Raw genomic sequence first — 6,421 nt, 5'->3', positions numbered from 1 at the left:
ATTCGTCGTCCAGCTAAATGTTGACACTAAGATTCATTTTTAGGGGAAGTACTATGGCTTTGTAATTCATCCATCTAAAAATCCAGGAAAATAGATGGTTTCCTTAATAAACTGGATCATGTAACGTAAGATCCAAATGTTTTATAAACTTCTTGACCATTTTTCTGTTGTTTGCTTATTCCAGTGCTTTGGAAAACATATTCAGTTAGCTTTATCACTGATCATGTTTTTTTGGTTGACATAAAATTACTTATTTCATTTTATTTTATTTATTTACTTTTTTGGCCATGCTATGTGGCTTGTGGGATCTTAATTCCCCTACCAGGGATCAAATCCAGGCCCTGGCAGTGAAAGCTCCAAGTCCTAACCACTGGACCACCAGGGAGTTCTCAATGTTACTTCTTTTAAATTTCAAGATAGACTCTTTTGTATTTTTATTTTTGTAAATATTTATTTATTTTATTATTTATTTCTTTAGGCTGCTCTGGGTCTTAGTTGTGGCATGCAGGCGGGATCTAGCTCCCCAACCAGAGATGGAACCCGGGCCCCCTACATTGGAAGTGCAGAGTCTCACCCACTGGACCACCAGGGAAGTCCCTTTAGTATTTTAAATGTTCTAGGATTTTATTAACTTAGTTGACATGATCCATATTATTCCTGATTTAAAATAATTTGGTCATGTTTCTTCTCAGTTTTTTATCATTTTAAATAAAATGCCACATATATTTTATTTTTTCCCTTTTTTATAATTAATGTAGTTAAAGATGTTTAAAGAAGAATAACTTCCTGACAGAAAGTGAGGAGGTCAACATTCCTTGAGGTTACACCCTGGAATGGAATTTTCTGTCATTGACAACCTAGCACTTTCTGAATATGACCTCTGTCTGCCCCCACTTCCAATCTATTAAATCCCTTTAATCTCTCTAATTTGACAGCTGTCCCTACCACTTTATTGAGGCTCTTCTATGTAAAATCATCATGATTTCATTTTATTGTGTCAAATTATCTCGTCTTGGTTCTCTGTATCCTGGCTTCTCTGTAATTTTTTTTTTTTTTTTTTTGCGGTACGCGGGCCTCTCACCGTTGTGGCCTCTCACCGTTGTGTCCTCTCCCGTTGCCGAGCAACAGGCTCCGGACGCTCAGGCCCAGCGTCCATGGCCCACGAGCCCAGCCGCCCCGCGGTGTGTGGGATCCTCCCGGACCGGGTCACGAACCCGTATCCCGTGCATCGGCAGGCGGACTCTCAACCACTGCGCCACCAGGGAATCCCTCTGCAATTTTTTATACATTTTTTAAACTCTATTTAGCCTTTGATTATATGGCCCAGGTTTTCTACGGGCTCCTATAACTTCTCCTTATGTGATTTTTTTTTTTCATGTTTCACTTGCTTTTTAGGTCCCCAAGATTTGTCCCCCAGGATGTTGTCCTTGGCTGGGCTTTCTCTAAACTGACTCCTTTGAGAAATTCATTTCTTCTCTTTAAGCCATCACCTGTACATGAATGATCTCAACTCAACTCAGATATTCTGGCTTCACTCACTCACTCACTCATCCGTCTGTGAAATATTTATTAAATTCTTACATTGTGGCAGGCTCTAAGTAAATAAATTGTGTTCCTCAACACTCTGTAAAAATACAACTCATAACCCTCTAGAGAGGTTATGAGACTAACTAGAAACTGTGACTAGCTAGAAACTGTGAAGTCATCTTTGATGAGCCTCTTTCTTCAATTCCTATATTCATTCTTTCATTAACTTTCATTTATTTTTAAAAAGTACCTTTTGAGAGATCAGTTTTTCTTATGGGCTTCAACATAATCCAAGTTGCCACGTCCCTTATACCTTGGTTGTTATCTTTGCTTCCTAATTGGTCCCCTATTTTCTTCAGCTTGTACAGTAATATTTCTTATTGTATCACTCTTACTGTTCATAAACATTACAAGCTCAAACATCTCCACCTGGTTTTTGAGGCTTACATAATCTAGACCTAGCATACCATGTAAATTGTATTCCCAAGAAGCACCTTTCTTAAACAGCCAGAAAGTTTCCCCCAAAATATGTATTATTTTCACTTCTATGTTCTTGCTAATACTGGTTTTCTTATTCTGTGATTTATTTTTTTCTCTGTTGATGTTTTTCCCCTCCCAAATGGAACTATAAGCTCTTAGAAATCAGGATATATTTTTAACTGTTATTGAATTTTATCTATTCCAAAATGCACATTTTTTTCACACTATTAACTTCCCTGAAGTCAAGATGCATCTTAATTAACATCAATGATGTCAAACATTGTAACAATGTAATTGGCAGTACTTCCTCTTTCCTGGTGTTACATAAAATAATGGTGTGTCTTATAATCAATGGTATCTTAAATTTAATGAAATACCATTTTTTGGTAACTTCACAGCCGTTGGTGTAGTATTAAGCTCATTGCAGATACTCCATAAATGGTTGTTGCTTAATTTAGTTCCTGGTTATATGGTTTTGAACCACAGACATGGCTGCAATAAAGATAACCTGCATATCCAGCATGTTACTAATTTCAAAAATGAAAGCAAAAATAGGTTTTTTTTTTCGGAGTGGAGGTAGAAAATATAAAAAGGAATTAGACAAGTGTGTGGCACCTACTTTTTAAAAAATGTATATCACAAAAGATTGAACTTTGAATTTCTGAATTATATCCTAAGCTCTTTTGCTCCAGACTTTGGAAAAGACCTCACTTGTTTTGGGCTATATGAGATCCTTAAATATCATCACAGACATACAAATAATTAATATTTGGAAGGAAATACAGAAAGTTCTTGCTTCTGTTTTGTTGCTTCTTTTGTATTATTACTATAACCATGCATACATAAGCAAACTATGTTTTGTAATCAAAATGCTCCAGTAACAAATTCATATGAGACATTGTATTCATAAAGAAAATTTGCATTCAAACTTGTTTTAACTGAACTAATTTTTTTAAAAGATGTCTTTAAAAAGACTGCAAAGGGAGCAGTGTTATAACCATGCAAGGAATTTGGTTTTTTTCTGTATTCATTTCAGGCTGTGTCTGTGTTCTCAGTAAAATGCAGAATTGAGACTACTAACTCAGCCAAAAATTGCAATGCAAAATGGATTTTTAATTATTTATAAATATTTTTTACCCATATAAATCATATCTGAGATGATAAAGATTAAATATTTCCATGGTGATTTTATTATGTGATATGTCAGAATGTGTAAATGTAGTGGGATGAACGTGGGCCTTGGGATCCAACACATCTGAGATTGAGTACAAGAGTCACTGCTTACTAGCTCTTTGCATTTCAATTACAGTTGACCCTTGAACAATGCAAGGTTAGGAGTACTGAGCCACCAAGTAGTCAATAATCTGAGTGTAACTTTACAGTTGGCCCTCCGTATCCATAGTTCCATATCCAGGGATTCAACCAACCTTGAATTGTATAGTACTATAGTACAGTATTCATTGACAAAAATCTGTGTATAAGGGGGCCCTTGTAATTCAAAGCTGTATTGTTCAACAGTCAACTATACTTTATCCAAAAGTGAGATTCTTGTGATGCTTAGAGATACTAGGAAAATGCATAGCATTTGGCATAGACACTTTAAATCTGTTAAGAGAGAGAAATTATATGGTGGGCATGGGAACAAATTCCAGGATATATTCAATTCACACGTTCCCCTTTTCCCTAGACCCCTTAGTCCTTGTAAGGATGTGCTCCCTCTTCCAGGACAATCCTTTACCAAACCTGTCCCAGGATAAGCAATGCCTCTCCCATGGGTGGGCTCCTACCCTCTTCCTCTGGCCTGGGTCTCCTAATGGTTTGTTTCTTCTATTTCTCCTGCCAGAACTCCAACTCTTCTGCACTCAGGCTAGCTTAATGAAAAGGAATTTTTCCCTTAAAGGACTTTTTAGATAACCATATAATGCAGTAGAACAAGCATTAGATACTAAGTTAAGAGACCAGGGACAATGAGTGATGTGACATTGGGCAAATCAGTTTACTTCTCTGGACCTTGGCTCCTCTTCTGTAAAATGAACAGCTGAGTGGGATAGAGTCTAAGAATCAGCATGTTAGTATCCAATGCTATTGCAGGCATGTTAGTATTACAGTATTATAAGCAGGGACTGCAGCTATCAATCTGTAATCAACAATTCTACTCATCCATTACAGAGATGTGGTGCAAAGAACATGGCTTTTTGAGTAAGATGGAACTGTGTTCAACCATCTTTGCTACTAGAACCTAACAAACAAATATAAACTCTGTGTCCAAAAATGAAACTAACTTGCACATTAAATGCCCTGCTCTGTAAAAATGTGGTAGATATTACTGCCCTCACTGGGTTGTCATGAAGATTGAATCAAATAATGTTTGTTTAGTGCTGGGACATAGCATCTGGTCGCGCTGAGGAGGCCTTTAATCTAGTGTAAGAGCTCAGTCTCCATCTCACCCATCACTATCAGCAGCATATGACACAGCTGATCACACTGTCCTTCTTGAAACACTTTATTTATACCCTCAAACTTCTCTTTCTTTTCCTCCTACTTCCCAGATCTCTCCTTCTTTGTCTCCTTTGCTGGATCCTTCTCACCTTCCTGACCCCTAAATGAGGGCACATATCAGGCTTCTCTATCAACCTTCACTACTAGATCATCTCATTCAGAGTCATGGCTTTAATTGGCATCTTTAAGCTGATTACTCCAGAACTTACATCTCCAGCAGAGATCTCTTCTATGAAGTCCAGATTCATAAGTATAGCTTCCCACTTGACATTTCCATTTGGTAGACTAATAGGCATATTAAACTTAACATGTCCCAAACTGAACTTTTCATCTCCACACCATTCCTTTCTTGGTAAATGGAAAATCTACTTTTCAGTTGCTCAGGCCAAAAAACTTTGGAATTATCCTAATTTTCCCCACATCTGTCTACTAACAAATCCTCTTGGCTTGGCTCTCATATATATCTAGCACCTGACTATGTCTTCCCTCCCCCTCTACAGCCATTCTAGCCCAAGTAACTGCTGTCTTCCATCTGGGCCAATGTAATAGCCTCCTGACAAATCTCCCTGTTTCCATTTTCCCCCCTCTCCTCACAGCAGCCAGGAAGATCCTTTTGAAGCATAAGCATAGTACCATGTCACTTATCACAGATTGGGTATCTCTAGAAGTGACTGAGGTCGTGTTTAGCGTGCAAGACTTTTTCAAGGAGTGCTTTTGGGATCAACATTTGTAGAAGGGAATGGAAGGGTCAGGAGTGGACAGAAGTCGAGAGGCTATGCAGGCCCAATGACAGTCTTGGCCAACCACAAGTTGCCCTTTGAAGCTGGAAGGGCCCTTTAAAGTTGTCTCAAGTTGGGCTAAGATAGCCAGGCCTTTATATTCCCTCATCAATCAGTCTTGGTTATGGTCTGTTCCATGAAGGGTACTACCTCAGGCAAGGCAGCCCTCTGTAGCCGAGGCAGTCCCTGAAGGGATCATTACCAGTCAGCCAGCAGCACTCCCAGACAGCAGGTATTCATTGAAGGGGGAAATGGGTAGCACAACACAGGATCCACCACTCCTCTGTTCTCTCTGGTGGCTTCCGATCTCACTCAGAATAAAATCCAAAGTCTTTACCATTTCTCTCTGACCTCCTCCTCTCCCACTACTCTTCCCTTCAGTCACCCTCTGAAGCCACATTTGCCACCTGGCAGTTTCTTAAACCTCCCCAACTCTTACCTCTCACCAGTATACTCCTGTCTTAGCACTTGTGATTCCTTCCACTTGCAAAGCTCTTCTCCCAGGTATCTACAGAGCTGGCTCCTGCACTTCATTCAAGTCTCTGTTCAAATTTCACTTTATCAGAGGAGACTTCTCTCACCAACCTATAGTAAATAGCACACTGCCCTTTCACTCTATTACCTTATTTCACTTAGTTTTTCTTTTTAGCTCTTATTTCATGACCTAACATAGTTATATTATATTTGATTTATTTATTGACCATCCATGTCCTCCCTCCATTTGGATATAAGTTCCAGAAGAGAAGGGACTTTGTTTTTATTCATTGTTGTATCACCAGGGACTGTAACAGTGCCTGGCACATGGTAGATGCTCAATAAATATTTGTTAACTACAACTATTTTGGGGGCAGGGAGTATTCCATAGTAAACAAGAGCTAAGGCATTGGATGGAAACAAACCTAAATTTTACCTGTGGGTCTAAACTTATGATCTGTGAAATGTAAGATATGTTATTTGCACTCTCTGCATTTGAGTTCCCTCAGCTATAAAATGTAGATGATGTAATACTATATACATAATAAATTTGTGGTGAGAGCAAATGGGATAATGTGTGTAAAACATCATTAAGCACCTGACATATAACGCTAAGAATCTAAAAACTGCTTATAAGCACAGGACCTAGCATGTAGTATGTG

The sequence above is a fragment of the Hyperoodon ampullatus genome (genome assembly GCF_949752795.1).
Source record: "Hyperoodon ampullatus genome assembly, chromosome: 8".
Classification (NCBI taxonomy): Eukaryota; Metazoa; Chordata; class Mammalia; order Artiodactyla; family Ziphiidae; genus Hyperoodon; species Hyperoodon ampullatus.
The sequence above is the reverse complement of the archived record's forward strand: the minus strand, read 5'-3'. Positions refer to the sequence as shown.